This window comes from Lontra canadensis, unplaced genomic scaffold (genome assembly GCF_010015895.1).
Source record: "Lontra canadensis isolate GAN:19392208 unplaced genomic scaffold, GSC_riverotter_1.0 scaffold14, whole genome shotgun sequence".
NCBI classification, from domain to species: domain Eukaryota; kingdom Metazoa; phylum Chordata; class Mammalia; order Carnivora; family Mustelidae; genus Lontra; species Lontra canadensis.
In genome coordinates this window covers 22,290,989-22,312,576 of record NW_022631008.1, presented here as the reverse complement: position 1 = coordinate 22,312,576, position 21,588 = coordinate 22,290,989, and the positions used below count along the sequence as shown (strand labels likewise).

The following is a 21,588-nucleotide window of genomic DNA, read 5'->3' as shown; positions in this document are numbered from 1 at the left end:
TGCAGTGATTTGCAGTGAAGTGATTTGAATTTTTCCAGGCATCATTAGGAACGTGCAAAGCCAATTATTCTGATTCTGTGAGAAGATCATGGGCATCCTTATTTTAGATTTCCCCCATGAAAACAAAGGCAGAATCCCACTACAGGAAAAGGTTTCTGGAGATGACCTGAGGTCTCAGACATTGTGGAGAGCTAACAGGGACCATAGTCCCACTTTGGACTCTGCTGGAGCTGGTCCTGGCACATGAACGCATCTGGGCAGTAAGACCCAAGCAGAGACAGAGCCGGTCTGGATGTTAAGGTAGAAAGAAGAAGAAAAGTAGAGAGAAAATGCTCTGGAATCCATAGTCTAGAAGGTTAAGTCAGCACAAAGTTCAGAAGTCTCTCTTTGGCCATCTTGGCAAGGTGTTAGATGTACTTCCTTGCCTGCTCTTAGGCTCCCTGTCCAACATCAGTGCGTGTCATGCACAAGTCATTTCCTGGTACAAGTCATTGCCCCTCTGATACTTTTTCTCTCCCCAGCAGAGTAGATGAACTAAAGGTCATCTTTCAGATTTGGGGCCCACAATATTTCCTTACAGATGTCTTCCCGTTTTTTGCCATGCCCAGAAAGGCAGATTATATTGGTCATTTGTTGGGTTCCTCTAGCATGCATGACATAATTCTTCTATAGAGCTTACTGCACTGTCTTTTAATTTCTTCTTTATAGCCCATACACAACAATGTGGTCCCCTAAACAAGACACCATGTCTTTCCCGCCCATATCATATGCCTAATTCTTGGCAATAAATGATGACCTGTAGTAGGCATCAATATTTGCCAAATTAGAACAAAATTATCCCTTTACATGTGAATACGCTTTAAATAATCTCTCAACCCTTTTTTACTTTTTTTTTTTAATAAGGGTGGTACATCAACAATGGAATAATTTGAAAAACTCATTTTGAAAAATGTGAAATGCATGAACAGCCCAAAGTCCGTCTCGAGTCCCTCATCTTCCATAAGTTTTTTGCTAACAACTTTGATCCCTGAGGCTATCTCCTTTATCCACAGAGCAGTTGATATGGGACAGAGACACGGAGGTGTGCTGTCTTTTATTGTTTAATTTGTTTCATACCCATAAATCTTATCTCCCCAGATAGATTGTGGTTCAATTTAATTCAAACAAATTCAAATCAGGAAATGGTGATAGAGCCACCAATATGTGTGAGTCTGTGTTCCTTGAGTGTTGGCACCGGTTCTTGTTTTGACTTTATTTAATTTATTCAACATGTATTTGTTGAGGCTTTAATTATATGTATAATCACCTTTCTGAGAGAGATTACTTTTTTTTTAAGATTTCTGTGTTTTCAAAAAAATTTACCAGTATTGTACAAGTTCAAGGGCAGATTGACCAGTCTACCATGAATCATGCTAGAAGTTGCAGCTCAGTGGTCCCAAGTGCAAGGTAGCTTTATGTATGGCAACAAATTCACATGAAATTCAGATAACCTTGGCATCAGGAGATCCCAACCAGGGAAAACATGGCAAAAAGGGATTCTGGATACCAGCTCATGTTAAGAGTCATCTATTCCTTAGGTTATAGAATTGACTCCTGCCCTGGGCTGAGGCAACACTGTAGCCCCAATCCTAGAGAATAATTAGAAAGTTCTGAGGAAGGTAACTTAGCCAACAGCTTGGGAGTTGGAGCTGAACCCTCAAGACCTTATGAACCTTTCATGAAAATGCTGGCAACAAAACAACTCAGACCTAGAACCCTAGAACCTGACCTGCCAGGCTTTAAAGGAGGCTGGAGGGCGCTGTAGGAGGTTGGGAGTTGTTTCTGAACCATTATCAGATTTGGGGAGCAGACCCCAATTCTAAGTTCCCCCCAGATGGTGGCCCTGAGACTATTGACCTCCACTTGCCTATGTTCAGTGTGGGAGTGAGCCCACTGGTAGGGGACTCAGAGGACCCGACATCAGCTGAGTCAGGGAGAGAAAAAGAGGACCAAGAGAGACCAGTAGCAGGGAAAACCAGAAGGGCCCGGAACCAGGCCTAACCAGTCACTATAAATAGCTCCCGTATCACTAAATTTATTGCACTGCATTAAAATGGTCTTTTTCCTTGTCTGTCTCCCCACTTGGCACTAAGCCATAAGGGCAGAGCCTAGGTCTTATCTTGCTTATCATGTTATTCTTAGCGCAAAACATGGTGCTTACCACCGAGGGGGCATTCAAGATATATTGCCCCCCAAATTCTTATTCTGGGGAGAAAGAATGAATCTGTGTCAGGTATAGGGCAAATAAACTCAGTCAACTAAGGAAAAGTCAAAGTGTGGAAGGTGGGCTTCAACCTGTGGGCGAGGCCAGCAAGAGGTCAAGTCTAGAAGAAAGACTGAGGCAGCACTGAACAGTGGCCCGTGTCTGGGCTTTGGAGTCAATCCTGGGTTTGAACACTATCTCCACTTCTTTTGGTTTCTACCTTGTGAGCTCGGGCAAATTGTTAAATTGCTCTGGACCTCGCTTTCTGCTCTATAAAACAGAAGTTTATACTATCGACCTCATGTGTGGATGTAAGAAGGAAGCATAAAAAAAGGTCAGCTCAGTGCTGGATCCTGTACTCCACAAGCGGTTGCTGTTGAGGCAAGCAGGAAGCAGCAAATCCCCTCATTCCAATAGCTAATAGGCATCCTCCAGAGCTGGGGAGATTGGAGCCCAGAGATAAAGAATCTAGTCTCCAAAGCTAAAACATAAATGATGAGGGGCACATAGGGAGACAAAAAAAAAAAAAAAAAAAAAAAAAATCCAGGCTAGAGATTGAGATGTTCCAGGCAAGGGATCTTGTCTATCAGACATGGAGGGATAAGTTTAGGAAGGAGTGTAGCTTGAACCAGTTCCAACAGCTTTCGAAGGCCAGGGATCCTTCTGTGCCTCAGCGTGGGGCTGTTCAGAGTGAGTGGGCAGGTCTGAGCTCATCAGAGAAGCTAATAAGCACACTTGGCAAGAACAGAGATGAGAAAGGGTGTGAAGTCAGACAGTTCATGACAGCCAGGCACAGAAGGTGGTCAATAAATCGTTGTTGATAATTTACTTTCATCATTAGCACCATTGTTCCAAAGTGGGGAGGGGCATGAGCCCTCATTCGATCCTGAAACTCAAACGGGGCATCTCATTTGCCAACATTCTGGAGAAAATGGTGTTTTCTAACCTACCCCCACAGTTTCATTCGTGGAATCACTGGTGTATTTTATGGAACGCTGGGTCATTTGTCATTAATCTACAGCCAAAAATGGAGGAAGTGCCACCTTGGCCAGCATGGAAACCATATTTCTTGGCTGAAATGGGAATGAGCCCAGTTGAGGGCTGGCCACATAGATCTGATCTACTTCTCGCACTCTGGAGATCTTCTCTCGCTAGCCACCCACTCTTAACGAAAGCTGTGTCATGATGCTGCTCACAAAGACCGTGGTGATTCTGAAATTCTCCAGCTTCTTCAGACCCTTGCTTGTGCATGTTGCATTTGGGGATTGGTTCAGGCTGGTTTGTTTTTGTTTTTTTGGTTGGTTTTGTGTTTTGTTTTTTTTTTTTCCCCTGAGTAATGAATCTGTTTCTGAGCATAAGAGCAACAGGCATCACACAGAATGCAAAGTTTCCTTATAAAAATGTCAGTTGCAATAAAAGTAATCTGGAGCCAGCCTGGCAGCCTGGGAGCTGTTACAGGATGAACTCAGAACCTCAGCTTGTGTCTACATGACACCAAACATCCAGTTAAAAAGTGAAAAACTCAAACAGTTATCCAGATGTTTTGTCTGCTTGATGCCAAACATCCCGATGTTTTCAACTATCCAGATGTTTGACATCGGGCAGATCAACCTCCCAAATCTGGAAGCACCTAGGTGTTTGTATCTTGTAGACACAGCCTTGGACCACTGGGCAGCCAAGACCAGGAACTTGGACACCACTTTTCCTGACTCTGGGGACTGTGAATCTCATTAGATCTTCACAAGAGTAAGATGACTCCATTTAAAAAGTGAAAGGGGCTTGGAGTTAAACACATCGATTGGTAGGACTTTGCCAGAGGAACTAATACAAAGGAAAATAAAATGCAACAAAGCCCAGTGCAGCTCAGGCGACTTCACAGTCTCTCTCCTAGCCCTTTTCTATCCCCAGCCTCTTCCAAATCCCTGGGGATGGGCAACAGGGAGCCCAGCTCAGAAGCAAGTAAAAGTTTGAGTCTAATTTTGTATTGATAGCAGACATTACTTATTAAACTGGACCCCTGACTTCCCAAAAGTGAAGCTGACCTTCTAGACAGAATTCAGAACTATTTTCATGTTCTCATGACCAGCCTGGTCGTGCTGAAGTTATTAAACCTTCAAGCTGACCTATTTCTGGATATGCCCCTTTAGTATGAATGTAAAAGAGGACTAAGCAGGTCTGTGTGGAGACAGAGTGAGCTGGGCTCTTTTCTAGACAAGCCGTCTATTTCTTGTTGCTCCTCTTGATTCTGGCTCATGATCTCTGCTTGCCTCTCTTCTCCCAATAATCCTAAGAAAAAAGAAAGGAGGAAGAGAAGAAGAAAGGAAGGACGGAGAGGGAAAAAGGTAGGAAGGAGGAAAGGAGAATGACAGAAAGAAGGCGCAAGAAAGAAAGAGATCTCAAAGCTCCCGAGGACAGCATGTACAGGCGAGTTTAAAAAACAACAACATAAAAGGAAAAATAAGAGCAATCCAATAAAAGGATGAAACACGGTCATGAGACTGCAAAGAGAATCTGAACATCTGTACTTTTTCTTATTTATAACCACGTGAGGAAAAACAGGAAAAACAGTGTACAAAACCTCAAGTGGAATTTTCTTTCAGTCACCATTTTGCTGGTGCATTCCGCTAGGAAGAAAGTAACCATTCTGATTGTCTTCTATAGGCTTGAAATATACAATTCATCATTGTCTCATGCATCCTATGATTGTGAGTTAGTCGTTATTAGTCATTGTTGTGCGGGGGAATTCCTCTCCTACCCACATCTGGACCTCTGCCGTTAGAGTGTTAGAGCGGAGTACAGCAGCAGACACCGTCCTTTATCATTTCTGCATTCGATGCATCTCCTTTTAGGATGGCTCTTTGGCTATTGTTTTATTGTTGCTGTGTTCATTACTGGCTGATTGAATTGCTTTTACATTTTATTGTGACAGTGCTGATGGCAATGACTGAACTCAGCCAAATTAGCTCATCAGTACCATCGGTGTTAAATCAATCAGGAGATTAGCGATCGCTAATATACATATAATTTGGGCTCCTTAAAGGAGACAGACATCTGTTTTCCTTGGTAGCAGCCTGTTTCCAGGCCCTTACTTGATACCATGTGCGTGCCTAACTCCTGTTCACAACAATAGCTTTTATCCTTGGGGGTTGGTAGTATAGTTAATTGATGCCTTTATCTTTTCATGAGAGATGCCAGCTCACAAAAAAAAAAAAAAAAAAAAAAAAAAAAAAAAAGGAGGAAAAGAAAAAAACACAACAAAACATACTACAAAGGCTTGGCGTTTTATCTGGTGGAAGTAGAGAACCTCAAAGCTGGACAAAGTATTAGAGAAAACTAAAGATTGCTTTCATCCTCATTGCTGCAAAAATTTTGCCTGTATCCTCTCATTTTTCCTGCCATCATTGAAAATTCAATGAGTATTCAGGTCTGAATATTAAGATCTGACTTTTGCCTTTGAGAAATGCAAGTATCAATCAGAATAGAATAGAGGCGGGGCCAGGTGTGTGTTTCGTGGATGAGCAGGAGTGGTGCCGGACAGTAGGGGAAGACGAAGAAGTGAAGTGTGCATTATTATAAACCCTGGAATAAAGAATCAGGTCAGTTGGTTGGTTCAGTGCGCTCTGCAAATGGGGATACCTGCATTTTTGGAAAAGAACACTGTCATGTCCTATGTCCTGGAGACACATCAGGTTCTTTCGTGGGTAAATGGTTCTGTGCTCACAGTGCCTAAATTTCTTGTACAAGACACATTGGTGCATTGAAATTGTGATGACTTACTCATCCCTTCAAAAAGCATTTATTGAGTAGGAAAACAGCATGCTGTTGACAAGGAAAACTCCAGACTAAAAACTGGAAGATCAGGGTTCTGGTTCGGTTCAGCTGGAAAGATGAGATAAGCACATGAGATATTTACATGAACATAAAAGACAATACACAATTAAGTACCTCAGTGGGCATTAGGTTAGATGAAACCTGTCTAAAGGAAAATAACACTATATACTTCCCGGATGTAATAGTAAGAAACACTTTTCAAAATGTGTCACCATAATTATTTTCATTATATTCATTGTACCTATTAATACTTAATCTCAAATCCGGGTGTTTTTCTTATGTGAACACAAAGACAAGCGTCAAGACATAGGTTTTAGGTAGTGACGTCAGGAGTAGGGACTTACAGGTATATTTTAATAGTTATATTTTCTTTTCTATTATTACAAGTCTGCACAAGAATTATAGTAATAATAAGCACTAATGTATACATCCAGCTTCATCAAATCTTAATATTTTGCTCTATTTCTCTCACTTTTATTTTATCTTATTTTATTTGAGAGAGAGAGAGAGCATGAGAAGGGGGAGGGGCAGAGGAGAGGAAGACAGAATCTTACTTAAGCAGGCTCCACACTCAGCACAAAGCTGAATCTCACAACCCTGAGATCATGACCAAAACTGAAATTAAGAGTCAGACACTTAACCTACTGAGCCACCCAGATGCCGCTGAAGAAAAAAACATATTCTTTATCCAACTGAAGTCCCTTGCATAACCCTTTTCTAATTCTACCCCCTCCTTTCACCCCTCCTGGAGTTATTCTGAATTTGGTGTTGCCCATGCATGCTGTTATACTTCTACAGTTTGTGTTCATATTCATAACTATACATTCTATGTTCTTAGCTTTATTGGTAAGGTCTTATGATTACACAGCTTGTTTTTTCACTGAGTATTCTGTTTTCAGTATCTCTCTTTGTTGATATTTGTGTAGGCACCTCACTCATCTTAACGGCCATATATGAACGTACCACAATGTCTTTAGCCCTCCTGTTCATAGACACTTGGGTTGCTTCAGATTTTGTTATGACAAGCAGAGCTCTCATGAATTGCTAAAACAAGCCTCTTTATGAAACTGCTAGAGTTTCTCCAGGGGCAGAATTGCTGAATTATATAATATGCACATCTCTCACTTTCCTAGCTGTCTTTTGATCATTCTCCAAAGAGAGTGTACTGCTGTATACACCCACCAGAAGTGTATGAGCATTTCTGTTTATCCGCCGATCTGAAAATGCTATTGTAAGTGCACATTTGAAAAAGGAACTATCACTGTTTATACACTCAAAACGTCTGAAATATTACGAAGAACAGACACCCACTTGCTCCGTTATTGAAAATAACCTATCGTGAGTTTGCACTGAGGCGATAAAAGAATCTGCCATGCCTTCAGGTCTTCCCACTTGAAGGGGAAATGTTACCCAACACCAGAGACTATCTTTTCCTGAGCTTCTTCAGGGTGTTCATCCAAGTAAGGTTCAAGTTTTGGGACCAGAAAACACTTTAGAAATCATTTTTTCCAGCAGCATCATTTCAATATAAAGAGACATGCCCAGAGTCACACAACTGTGATAGCAACCATACTCTTCTGATTTATTTAGAACCTACTATGCTCCAGATGCCTTACAAATATTCTTAATCCTCATGACAAGAGCCAGAAACCACCACAAAGAGTTTATTCTCCAAAACACAGTTATTGTTATACGGCTACTGAGAGCAGACACAATGCTGTTTTATCCAAGCAGAACAAAATTGTACCAGACAGAGTCCCTACTATCAAAGGCATATAATCTAGAATGGGAGGTGACAGCAGAGTATAAACTAGCATGTGGTGACTCAGACCAGGGCAGGTAACTGGGAAGGGGTCTTTCTCTAGCTGGGATCATTTAGGAAAACATCCTGAAGAAACTGGTATGGGAATTGGGCTTTGGAAGACAGGTAGAACTTAGATGGACACCATCTTACCTGGATGTGCTGACTAGGCATTGCCCATGTAATGACCATGAGGTGGACAGTGAATGCAATCCAACAGTCTGCAACCATATCCTGCCACTAAAGTAGGTGCACCTAGGGGTTAGCAGGGAGGACAAATCAGACTGTAAGGGATCGAGGGGAAGTTCAGTCTGATGAACGTGCAGAAGATCTGGAGGGCCAGGCAACCAACAACATAGGCCTCAAGAACACAACAACAAGGCCTCCATGCTCAGACCGCTCCCCCACAGCCACCTTTCTTACCACTCTCCCCTCCTTTGCTCATCTGTTGGCTTCTCTTCTGTTTCTAGAACATGGCAGGCTGGTGAAGCCAGTAGGATCATTTATCAGCAGTTCCCTCTGCTTGGAACAGGTACCCCGTTTTACATATACCAGCTCATTCTCATCATACAAGTCCTACCTGAAATGCTTTCCTTTAGCATCTTATCTAAGCCAGCCTCTGCTCTTCCTTTCCTCCATCATCTCCATGGTCTTTCTCATTCTCCAAAATTCTCTTCCTTAGATAACCTCTCGCCCCAGTTGAGAGAGTGAGCACCATGAAGACAGGAAATTGTCATTCCTATTATGTGTTCTGTGACTGGCCTCTGGAACACAGAGGGGCTTCAGAAACATTTATTGATTGTTGTACTAGTGAACCACAATATTTTAGTTTCCAAAGAAGCAGACGGAGTATCAGAAACTGCAAGGTCTTTTGGGAAGTTAGGTCTCACAACGATGGAGTGTACGGGCAGGGTTATATTAAGGTGACATTATGTAAGATGTATTAAGAAGGAGGTCACCATGAGGAACTCAGAAACAAAGAAGTGGCATAAGTTCAAGTACCAAGACTAACGTCTAAGGTGGGCATTAGAATCAAAGCAGAAACTGAAGAACGTGAACAGGCTAAATCAGTACAAAGAGACTTTTTACCAGTCAGGTGTCAGAGCTCTTTAAACCTTTCCAGCCTCAGGTCACAGGGGAAAAGATGTGTTATACCATGGCCTCATCCACTGGGAGAGGTAGAGTAGTCAGTGGTTCTGAAACCAGAAATATTGGCCAGAGGGAGAGTGAAACTCCAAGTGGAAGGGACAGCCAGAGCAAGGCAGAGAGGTGATGTGTCTCCAGCTTAGAACAATGCGTGGCCCATCAAAAAGCACAAAAAACACTTGAAGGAATTGATTCACAACATTAGTCTGGTAGTGCTCTCCAGGACAGAGAGCCTGAATGGGGGCAAACCAGCTGGAAGTTCATTCCAAGATGTGGTTTTAGCAATCCTGGTTCCTCGCAATAGAGCTGGGTGGGGACAGATACAGCTTGATGACTAACGGATTGTGTGCCTGGGGAAGGAATGGAGGCAGGGACAGGATAGGAAAGAGGGAAATAAATCTTACCCTGAGCTTCAGAGTCTGGGTGACTAAGTGACGTGGTTACAGAGCTAGAGAAGTCCAAATGCAGAGCAAGCTAAATGTGGGGCTGGAAGGTTCCATGAAGATACTGGAGGTACAGGAAGGCCTGGATTCAGCAGTGATGTTTAGGAAATGGTTGAAATGAGACTGGAGCTCTGCAGAAGCCTGGAATAAAAATGTGTAACAGCATGTTAGCGACTTCAGTCATTTTCAGGAACAGGCAGGCTGGGAATAGAACTAAATAGAATTGGGAAGATTAGCTGTGTAGTAAGACACAGCAGGACCCAACCCATCCAGCCTCATTATTTATTGGCAGAATATCAGGACTCATCTCAAAAAGTAAACATGCTGGGTTTCTTTGCACCAAATATCAATTCCCACTAAGACCTCCATACCAAACATCCTTTAATCTAGGCAATTTACTTTTCTTAGGAGGCAAGACTGCAAAGTGGTTACAAATATGGCAATGGCATGAGACTACCTGGGTTCAAATTCTGGGTTTGCCATTAAAAATTAAAAGCTATTGAGCATGGCGGCCCCTGGGTGGCTCAGTCTGTTGAGCATCTGCCTTTGGCTCAAGTCATGATCCTGGGGGTCCTGGGATCGAGCCCCACGTCGTCAGGCTCCCTACTCAGTGGGGAGTCTGCTTGTTCTTTTCCCTCTTCCTCTGTGTGCTCGCTCACACTCTCCCTTTCTCAAAAAAAAAGAAAGAAAGAAAGAAAGAAAGAAAGAGAGAAAGAAAGAAAGAAAGAAAGAAAGAAAAGAAAAGAAAAAAAAAGAAAAGAAATGCACCACTGAGGCATGCCGCTACTCTCTGGAGTCCTATGCCTCCTCGCAGTGTAGCAACTCCGGGAGCCCTCCATTCTCACAATTGAAAAAGCCCTGGGAGAATTTCAATGCTATTGTTTTGGAGACTTCCTTTCATCCTGCCTTGAATTTGTCCCAGTTCCAGTTTTAGACAATAAATCATAAGCCTTTTAAAAAGGGAGTTCCATTCAATATTGAGAAAAGGGAAAATGAATCCCTGGACAAGAGGTCGGTTCCTGCCTTGGGCCAAGTCTGAACCCTTCCAGGTTGGTAAACTCCACCGTGGGCTGTTTATTTGCCTGTATGTTTGCTTTGTTGGCTATTGTATTTTAAACAAGAAGGTGTTTTTTGTTTTTTTTTTTTAATGAGGCCATCTCTCTGTTTTGTTCATAGTTGTTGGACCATCACTAGCAACGAGGCCGTGGAATTTATTTGAATTGCCATTCCTCATTATCTTTTTAAAAAAATGAACCCTGTCAATAGTAACTTGTACAAGGATAATCTACCAGCAAACATCAGTAGGCCAGACGTACTGGCATGCCCTAGTCAATCTGTAACTGAAAACCAAAAGTGTAGCCGGAAATCCTAATACTGAAACTTGCAGGGTTATATAGCTGATGAAGCAGAAAACAAAAAGTAGGTGATAACTGCTAAGAAGTGCAACCTTAACAGTTGTCATGTCTTTGAGGATTTTCTTAACGTGTGGGCAGAGCTGCATCTATTTTCGAATTCACTTTAGCCATCCAAAACAACTCTTGGCTCTGGGTTATTTTCCATCCTCTTCCAAGATAACACCTGCTAGCTATAATCAGCAGGGCTATTCCAACAAGCTTTTTCTTTTCTTTCTTTCTTTTTTTTTTTTTTTTTTTGCTCCGTTGTCTTTCCTAAAGTAATAGAGAGTTCAGGTTATCATATCTTAGTGTCCTGTGGTACTAAATCACACTCTACGAAGAGATAACAAGATGGCCCAAGGGGGGTGGGCGTGGTAGGTGTGGACTTTGTACCAGCCAACGGTCCCTTTCCAGGGGGGCTAAATGTGTCCAGTGTAAATGGGAGAAGTATCAGAGCTGGGTGGCGTGGGGTAAAGGAAATAAGGGAGACAACTCTGCCGTTGGCTCAAAAAGTACCGAGGCCCGTCTGGTCCCACAGTCAGAAACTGGGTGCTTTCATCTTGTTTGTCCAGTGGATCCCAAAGTAGTGAATGATCATACCCTCCCCACGTGTCCCAGCTGTGCCTCCTCTGAAATAGAGGCCTTCACCCTCTCTGCCAAGAATGGAACAGGCAATTTACGAGGAAGGCCAAGTCTCCATGCTGATCATATCCACATGGTTTTTCAGATCTGCTGACTTATTCTGTGCAGCCCTCACGCCACCCCAATTGACTGCTGCCCAGGTACCCACAACTCTGCTGATCTCTCAGTGGCTAAAACTACCCAGAAACCCTGGCTTCAGGCAGTGATGCCTCTGAAGGCATCTTCAGGAATCTAGAAGGAAAGGCTAAAGACCAAGGAGGACCCCGCTGATCATTCCGTGAAGTCGCGTGAGCCATCATGGAGACATGACAGTTGCCAAAAACACAGTAACTCTTTAAAAAGAAAATGAGGTCATTTATATAGAACCAAAATCTGCTCTCAGCAACTCACCCACCATGTACATATCTGAAGTCATGTAAGGGTGGCAATTATTAGAAGAAAATGTTTCCAGGATTGGAGACCACTGTGTTTTCACATCTGACTCAACATACAGTAGTCTTGTAGTTATTGAATGAAGAATATAGTATATGAGAAGACAGAAATCAGGGCTTAGAAAATGTGTCCCTTTGCAGCCTCTCAGCATTGCCAGCTGACAAAGAAAGAGGTAGGTGCCCTTCTTGTGTGAGAGGAGGAAACTTCCCAGCTAGAGAGGGGATATGGTCCACCAGGACTTAGACGACTCTCAAGTGCCTGGCACGGGTGAGACAGCTCAGCCTTCTGACAATCATAAGTCAAAACCAGCACGTGTACTTGCTACATGGAAACCACGTCAGCTTCAGTGCCCAGCACACTGGGACTGTTTTCAAACCAATGCATGTTTCCTCTGTGCAGGAGCCTAGCTTAGCACTGGGGACAAGCCCAAAAGAATCACTGGGTCAGCCTACAGAGTGCTCAAGCTGGATCCTAAGTACTTCTCAGGGTTCATGGGGCCCTTCAGGGGAAACTTGGGTCTTGTTTACTAACTAGAGAAATCTGAGGGTCCTACCGAATATTTGCTACATTCATAGAGATAGGGAAAGCTCTCTCAGGGAAGCTGCCTGCATCTGGTCTTCTCTCAAAATGAAGACCCGGAATTAAGAACATTCAACACTGTATGAAGCATAACGGAAAATGCCGATGTCCGTGGTACCTGTAGACACAGCACCAGATGTATCACGTTCTCCCCCACGCTCAGGGAGTTACGGGCATCCACTATGTACAGCTTTTTATCCATTAGTCATACCTCAGTAAAGCAGTTGAGAGAGTAAAAAATAAATACAATGTATTATATTCTACCCTCTAGTTTGCATATTCATTCACCTTCTTTCAGAGATTTTTAGGTTTTCTATTAACACTGTCATAAATCTGGTTTCTTTTCTTCCCATCACACGTTTCTTGTGGGGGTTTTTCCCCTCAGAAGATACCTGTCATATTGGCCCTCAGGCCAATTACTCATTTTCTATCTTTTTCTAGACTGTGATGAGGACATGATGTGATTTGGGGAGTATGTGCTTCCCTTACACTTGTCCACTGATCATTTCCTAGGTGCTTGTTGTAGAAGAGAATCCAAAGCAGGAGTTGAAGGAAATCCTCAAAAAGTTAAACCTTGCTTCTTTCCACCTACAGTACCATCTCTGAAACCAGCAGGAGAAAAAAGAAAATTGTTATTCTTTTGATGTCCCCAACTATGCCAATGTCCATTTAAGCTTTCCTTGTGCACGTTAGGCCACTGCGTGCATCTGAGTATGTGTGTGGATTATAGTGACAACAGCCACTTGTTTGCCTACCTTTGCAGGAGGCCTTTTTGGTTTCTAAAAGTTACAGTTACTTGAGTGAGCAGACGAATGTTGTGCAATGACGATTTGCAAAAGCAAAACATTGTCCTGATTCATAGCATCCTTATTTTAGTATATGGTTCAGAGAATGCTCCTGGTCATTCCATCCGTGTGTACAGCAGACCCAGCGGGGCCTTTTTGTGATCAACTGTGTCTCTTTGTGTGTACATCTACGTACGTATACATAAGGATATAAATAAACACATGTGCCTGATTCAACCCTTCCTTTAAGCATAATCTACCCTCAATATGATGTGACTTCAGGAACACTTGGAAGACATTTTGCTCAGAGGACCTCCACTGATACCATAAATTCTGCAATTAGAGACTCATTCCTTTGCTTTAAATTTCTTCTGCTATGATGCAAATAACAACTGGGATGGTGCTAATTAATGTTTAGAGCCATACTCCAGGACAAACAAAGTTTTCTGCTTCTCTGCTGAGAATTAAGTCTGATTTCTAGGAAAGCAAAAAGGACGGATGACACTGGCCGCCCCAGGGAACCCAAGATGGGAAAGAAAGATATCCAAAGGGGGAGGATAAGGTTGCTCCAAGACGGTTTTCACAATTATCCCTAAGGCCAGAAAGGCAGAGCTGTTTCAAAACAGACATGACCTTAACTAGTGAAATCCAAAGAGACCTTTAGCCTCAGAAACAAGAGAGAAGAAAAAAAGAAATAGAAACGCAAATAAACATTTCTCTGACCAGTCTTATTTGCCAGGCCCCAACAAGATCTGGTTGTCTTTCATACATGCAGATCGGCCACTGATCAGGGCCTACAGTTCCCTTTTTGGGAAAAGGAACTAATCCGCGGATTGCCAAACATTCATAAACAGATGAACGTAGAGTAAATTTTCAAAACAAGCTTTTGTAACCATTGGAGATGGTCAAGATGGTGAAAGTGAAACCAAACTGAGCAGAAAGGGTAAGAGGGTGAAATAGAAGCCCGGAGAGCCACGGGTCCTGGAAGCTTGGCCCCTGCAGAGCCAACGTTGCTGGGCCACGCTTAGATCTGGCTGAAACCCTGTTCTCCCAGAGACCAGAGCCTCATCAGCGGAGGGTCTGGGAATGGAAGTGATTTCAGCATCTCCCTTTGGAACCTCAGGACTCGGGCCAGGTCACGTGACACGCCTCCCACCCTGGCCCCTGGAACCCCACAGGCCAGGCTGGGGAGAGACGGAACAGGAGCTTGGAAATCTGAAGGTGGAGCCGGCTCCCGCGGGCCCCTTGTTGTCCCGGGGACCCTTCTCCTCCTGCCAACCTCTTTCACGGCCCATCGGTTGTTTCTCTGAGACAAAAGAACCCAGCTGAGACTTGGACAAAGAAGAATGCAGGGAAAGGGGAGAGAATACCTTGAACAAGAATAGCCTGGAAGGAGCCAAAAGTGGAAAAGGAAGTCTAATTCTGTCCTAGTCCGGGGGAAAAAGGTTTTTTGAGAAATGGAAACAAATCAGGAAATCCTGGCACTTACTCCAGTTCCGATCTGGGGAAGCGCACCGGTCCTTTCCCTAGGAGTGAGCTGCTGTTTGTGAATGAAATCCAGATTAAATTATTCATTGAGTCCTGCCAGCCCCGCAGTTTCCAGCTTTCCCCTTGCCTATGGCGTCGTTCAGACCTTAAAATAATAATAATAAAAAAACATATGCATGTTATTAACTCTCCATATTCAAATGGAAATTCAATGCTATCATAAATCTCTCTTTTCTAATGTAAATTCCTTTCTCTAGCATGAAGCTGCAGGAAAGCCTTGTATCTGAGCAATCTAAACTTGAAAGAGAATTTTTGTTAAACCAGTTATGATAGGGGAAGCATGTTTTTCACTGAGTCGAAAGATTAAAGTTGGTTGTAAAAAGGGGTGGGGGACTGAGGGAGAATTATTGGTTGCTCAGCTAATGATTAGATACAGAACTTCAAGGACAAATTAAGAGGCACAAAAGAGTCACGCAGATAAGTGAAAACAGTTCCAATCGTATTAAATAAAAGATGCATTGTTTATCTTTGGTTGTAATCTCCATTTCCATATTCATCTCTGTCTAAGCAGTGCCCCCCACCCCCGCGCCCCATCCCTTCTTCCTTAGTAACCCCAAATGGATTCGGAGCTCTGGGCACAAACCAGCTGCAGATCTGGGTGCCCATAGTTTCTCACCTACCAGAGGCCCCCTCTCTCTTCCTCTAATCGTGTCGGGTCTGGGTGCCTCTTCTAATGAGGCTCTGGCTGAGAAGTGGAAGGCGGCCCTTTCCAGGGAAATATGTTGTGAACCCTTTGGTTTATTTCAAGGAATTTTCAACAAACATCACGGATCCTTCCTATCACTTGGACTCCACAAGTTCTGATTTGGCCCTCCTCCGCCCCCCCAACTCACCCTGCCTCTTGCCCCCTTTCCTGCCCTTGGACCCACCCCAGATCCTAGTCTTTTCAGGGTAGACTTGGTCCGAGGGGCAGGAACCATAATGTATCCATGTATTACAGAGCTACAGGGAATAATTCTAAAGGACTTCCTCAAGCTGTGGCATCAGTGGAAGCTCACCAACAAGAGACCAGGGGCTCCTGGTGGTGTTGAGAAGGCCACAGGCCTAGTGTTGGCTCTCCTCCGGGCTGTGGCCCCAGGCCCCTCCCTGAAGGTGGTTTGCAGGGAGGCCTCCGGAGTGGAGTGGGCTCAGGGCTTCAATCCTCAAGGCAAAAGCTTTCTCCACTGACTTCTGGGAACACAGTGCAGAGATACACAGAGAAAATATATCTCTTACATGAATGCAAAATATTAGCTCTGTCCAGAAAGATATCTGTGAGGAAAAAGAACATCAAAATCAGAAATAAAAATATTAATAGCAGGACAGACCTTAATTCATTCAGCTTTGCTCTTAAAGGTTTGAATACATAAGCACTCAGTTTATTACTAATATTTAGAACTGAAATAATAGAACTTAGAATCGGTTTAATAAAAATACCAGAACTAACCTCTCTGGCATCCAGCGCTGAGAGCAGAGTCACCCTCCAACACAGAGCAATTTCTCCCTGATCTCTTATTAACATTCCACATTCAAGATAGAAGATTTCATGTTCTTTCAGGACCATTCAGAGATTTATGGCACCTATAGAAATGTTCATAAAATCTGAGGCTGTGCAAGGCTTTCGACATCTGTATCATTGTTATCAGAACTATAAAAACCATCACCCTCTTGTCCATGGCCGGTCTTCTCTTTCCAGATAATATAATCCAGAAGAAAGTAAAATTGCCACTGATTATTGCCTCTAGTAGACTGTACTGTCCAGTGCCCGTGTGTTGAGAGGATGGCTGTGTCAGATGAGGAAAGGGAGGGAGAGCACAAATCAAACTGTATGTCCTGGAGAACTTCAAGGGGAATTCTGTGACACCGTTTCTAGGGCAACTCCTTCTATCCGTCAGAAGGATGCTGCCCTAGGTACATTATTCTCTTCGACCTGGTTCTCTGGCCTCCTGTATGGAGGAGTGGTAGTATCCAGAGTGTAGACAGAGAAGGGAAGCAGGTGCTCAGACTCCCAGCATCTGGTTTAGATGACCACAATGCGGAGAACACCTGCAGCCTGTGTGTCAGCCAAGTCTGGCCTCCCATTGTGTTCGATTGGACTTTCTGCCTGGAGCAAGAAAAAGGTATTGTTTATCAGATTTGCCAAAGGATCTCCGGGGAGGTGCAGAGAGATGGGATAAACAAACCTAAAACAAAATGCAAGTGTAAGCAAAGCACTGGGAGACCTTGATTCTATGTGACTACCCAAGGTAATCTTTCAGCCTGATGCAGAGTAAGTAAAGCCAAGGGAGAGAGCCAAGTGTTATCATGGACCAAGACAGTTTCCCAAAGGTTTTTCCAGAGAACTGGTACTGGATAGTCTCATCCAAACTCAGGTCCTTAGGGGGAGCCAGAAATTAAACCACATTCATTAAGGGCCCAGTTTGTGCAGGACTTTGCCATGGGCTTTAAAAGATGACTAGAGACCGCCCTGTCCTAGAAAAGAACTGGCAAAGAAGATGGTCTTACTACTTATGTACGGAACGTTCCATTTGTGCATTTTATATTCTCATATTTTGTAATAATGACGCATTGGGGGAACTGGATCCCTGCAAATCATACCAAAAACTGGGTTCAGACTCTGACAAAGGTAAGCAACGCAAACACAACTGACCCAACATTATAATGCAACCTCATGATTGGCATTCTGGAACAAAAATCAGCTAGCTTCTTTCAGAAACTGAGGAAATCATTTAGGGATACCACAGATAAAATGCTGTTTTGTTAGTAAATAATTCTGAAGCGGCCCCTCTGTTTTCTTTCCTTTGTATAGAGCCCCAACTAGTGGAAGGCTGGAGAACTGCATGTGAAGAGAACCCTTTTGCCTGGGAGACACCCACCAGACTTCCCGCAGGTAAAAAGCCCATGGGATCTTATAGACGCGGCTATTTTTGGAACGTGGAGTAACGGAAAAGGTGGGGAGGGAGGTGTGAAACTGGTGGATCCCCTGGCTCGTTGCGGTAGGAAGAGTAAACTGGGAGTGATGAAAACGCATGCGATCTTTCGTTTAAAATGAGTCAAGGCACTGGCTAATCTGGAGAAAGATTATTTCCCCAGTTCAGAACTTGTCTTTCTTGAAGAAGTCTTTTCAAAGAAAGGGGAAGGTGCTCTGGATTGTATACACAGAAAGAAAGGGACCCGGTTTCACAAATTAAATGAGCACACACTTATAAACGATGTCACACCAGTTGGGAACAGAATGGGTAAGAATGAGCCCATATTAGGGTCCATGAGGGGAGAGGTAGAACGAACGGCCAGTGAAAGGAGCAAAAGGAAGGGAAGGACTGGAATCTCACTAGTGTAGAATGAAAGAGCAACACCTGGGAAAGAATGACAGATTTTCCTAAAAGAATTGACTCTTTGGGATTGTTGGATTTTGAGTTTTGTTTGTCTGTTAACTCTCTATTTCAAGGAATCTCATCTTTTTGTGGATTTTTAAAGGAATCTTGGCTCCCTTTACCAAAAAGTACTGATAAAATGCAGGCAGCCTAGAAAGGTTATAAAATTGTAAGATGAATTCATCAATCAGACAAAGTATAGCCTGTGTGCCCCAAGGGTTCACAGACACGCTCAGGGATTTCATGGAACTCCTTCATAAGACTCACAACTTCTGTGTGTGTGTGTGTGTGTGTGTGTGTGTGTATGCACATGCACATTTTTTCTAAATTCTGTAACTTTTACCAATTCTCAAAGGCGTTTACAACCTGAAAGAAGAATCAGAAACATCACCATACAGGAATCTGCACATAGACAAAAAACAGTCACGTTTTAACGGATGCCTGTCAGAGTGATCTCAGACTTCATAAAATTCTGTTCTTAGAGAAACCACGTAGAGATAGCAAAATATTTCAGTGTATCACAAAGCGGTTCAGCCTTTTTGTCTTCCATGCAGTGATTCTGTGGACAGAAAGTCACAAGAAGTTTCCTGTTGTGTTTGTGCTATGGCATAGGGGGTATCTTCCTCAAACCAGCATAATGCACGTGCTGTCTTTGAGCAATTTCTTCACTGATTGATGTCCATTAGCCAGCCTTCTTCAGTATGCACTAAACAACATGGTTTGTGCTAAAAAATCCAAAAGCAGTAAGAATCTTTTTTTTTTTTTTTCAGTAGATTTAAGAGTGGAAAATGGGGGCAAAAAAATGTTTAACTTTAGGATTTGAAGGCTTACTAAGCACATTGCATTGTTCTCAAAATTAAATCAAGAAATAGGAATTTTAGGGACACCTGGGTGGTTCCGTTTATGATCCCAGGGTCCTGGGATGGAGCCCCACATCCAGGCTCCCTGCTCCCCAGGAAGCCTGCTTCTCCCTCTCCCTCTGCCCCTGCTTGTATTCCCTCTCTCACTGTGTGTCTCTCTCTGTCAAATAAATAAATAAAACCTTTTTTAAAAAAATAGGAATTTTGTACCACTTACTTTATGTTTGTGGTGGTTATTAAATAAATGCTCCAGCCCTTCATGTCGTTTGAAAAGAGGTTTGTTTAAATACTACTTATTTGAAGATCATTAAGTGTCTAGAGTTCAAGGATAACAAGAGTGATAACACCACGGTGATGCTATCCAACTTCTTTTATGGCATTGGCTTTCCCATAGATTTTATTTAACAAATGACTTAGTTGTGAAGAACAGTTGTTATGTTAATCTGTCTGTCCTAGCCTTCACCTCCCAACTAGTGGGTTTATTGTACCAAGGGAGTTTCAGGGATAACTAAAGAGCACACATCATCCGTAAGTAATCTCCTCGTCGTCGGTTGGCTTGTAGTCCTACGTCACTCAGATTTTCCTCCTGAGCTATCAAGGTGTACCATCTGTTCTCCCCACCTCAGGTAGGCATAACCATGTTTTTAAAATTTACAAAACGGAAAATAAATAGCTAATCTAAGAAATAATACAAAACTTGCCTGCATTTTTTTTCTTGCTCTCTGTGGCTTCTAGACTGTACTAAACTCACATATTTGATAGAAGTGTTCATGTCCTAATTGGAACAATTAGGCAGAGGTCTTCAGGAAAAAGTTTTCAAAAATTGAGGTTTGGTGGGTTTTTTTTTTTAACTCCCTTACCCCCTGACCAAGATCATTTTAAAAGTTTATTTTAAATATTATAACCACAAACTGTTTAACCAGACGAAAATGAAAGTAGGCCACTTAGAGGTTTACGTCCAAACTAAAGCAAAACATCTTAAGCTAATCAACCATTGGGAGTTCACTGCCTACTAAACGCAATTACTTTTAAATTAAGAAGGAAGTATTTTAAATATTACATCTGAATTTGTAATTTTTCTCATGCAGGATATACAGAGTCTAGTACTTTTTCCCCTTCCCCTTAGGACTAAACTGACCTTCCTGCCTGAGCAGTGAAACCCCAGACTTGGACTAGAGCCAGCCGCCTTTCAGCACATCATTAAGAACTGTTGGAGGTGCTGTTTAAATGTAAATTTTCCAGCTCCCCACCAGACAGATAGGCAAAGCTAAAGCAGTCAGGGCACGTTTAACACATCCAATTTCCAAAAGGAAGAAAAGGGGGAAAGCTTTCAAAAATATGTGTATCAAAGTGAAAGTTATTGAAAATGAGGCAATTCATCCGACTTAGGATGTCACAGAGTCAGGCATCCATAGACCTAAAAAGACATCCTAGATAAAAGCAAATCTGCAGGGCAATTTAAAGGGTGCGCAATCCCTCAAATAAAGAAGTTTTTCATGCTTTCTCGAGAACGCAAGCAGCCCAGGAATAAAAGGAGGCCACTTATGTTCCCTATGTCCTAATGATTAAGGATTTCTTCAGACATTATCAAGGTCCAGTGTGGAACCTGAGGGGGGAAAAAAAAAAGGAGGAAGGAAAGAAGGAGGTAAGAAAGAAAGAAAAAGAAAACAAGAAAGATAAAGAAAGAAAGAAAAGACAGAGGAAGAGAAAGGAAAAAAGGGGGGGGGTCTGTATTTCCATTCGGTTGATATTCACATTTTAAGCCAATATTGGTTGAGATATGCAGGTGAAATTGATTAGGTCATCTCCTGAGAAGGGTTTTGGAGGCGAACCCTACCACCATCTGAGAGAATGCTGAGCTGCACTTAAGCTAGCAGGTCTAGGCTTCATTAAAGACTTTCATCTCCCCTCTATTGTAACCTGTGATGCCAGTTGAATGTCGAACAATGTAATAAGGCAGAAGCAGCCAAGTAATTTGAGATTTCCCCCTCGTTTCACAAAATTGTATCAACATGAACAAAAACACAAGCATATGAGCGCATGTACACAGTCGATTCTCAATTGCCCGTAATTATGTTCCACCTCCACTGACACTGCAAATTAATTTCTAATTGATTTTAGAATGCATTTCAAATGACTATACCTTGTGGTATGCATTTAGCTTGATCTCATATTACTATCTTAGCACAGACGGAAATCAGAATCAGGGAGCTGAGCGATAACGAATGAAAAGGACTGAGGAAGTTGCCGAAGACATCGAAAGTAACCCCTTAAATTTACAAGATAGATGATCAATACTGAAGCAGGAGACCAAGCAAACATTTTCTTTTCATTGTCTTCTTTACCCTTAATTAATTCTTTCCTAATGACTATTTAACCTTGTATGCATTTTCAAATACCTTTCCACTGTGGTGGGGTTGTTGTTTTTTGTTGTTGTTGTTGTTGTTGTTTTCATTAATTTCCACAATGACGAAATGTGCCAAGTAAAATATTAATTCTTAATTTCTTTGTGGCAAAAATAGACTCCTTGGG

The 21,588-nt window shown here is 42.6% G+C and overlaps 1 long non-coding RNA gene across 2 annotated transcripts in view; it reads left to right on the top strand.

Annotated features, from left to right (window-relative positions):
• LOC116868131 overlaps positions 1-21,588 on the top strand; it is a 120,695-nt gene that overhangs the window by 65,910 nt on the left and 33,197 nt on the right. Inside the window, exons 2-3 of one of the 2 annotated variants that reach the window (XR_004382755.1) lie at positions 17,632-17,712; positions 18,751-18,822. This is a non-coding gene — a long non-coding RNA (uncharacterized LOC116868131). Of the gene's footprint in view, positions 1-17,631; positions 17,713-18,750; positions 18,823-21,588 lie in introns of those variants that run through there. The other variant, XR_004382754.1, reaches the window with a different exon arrangement.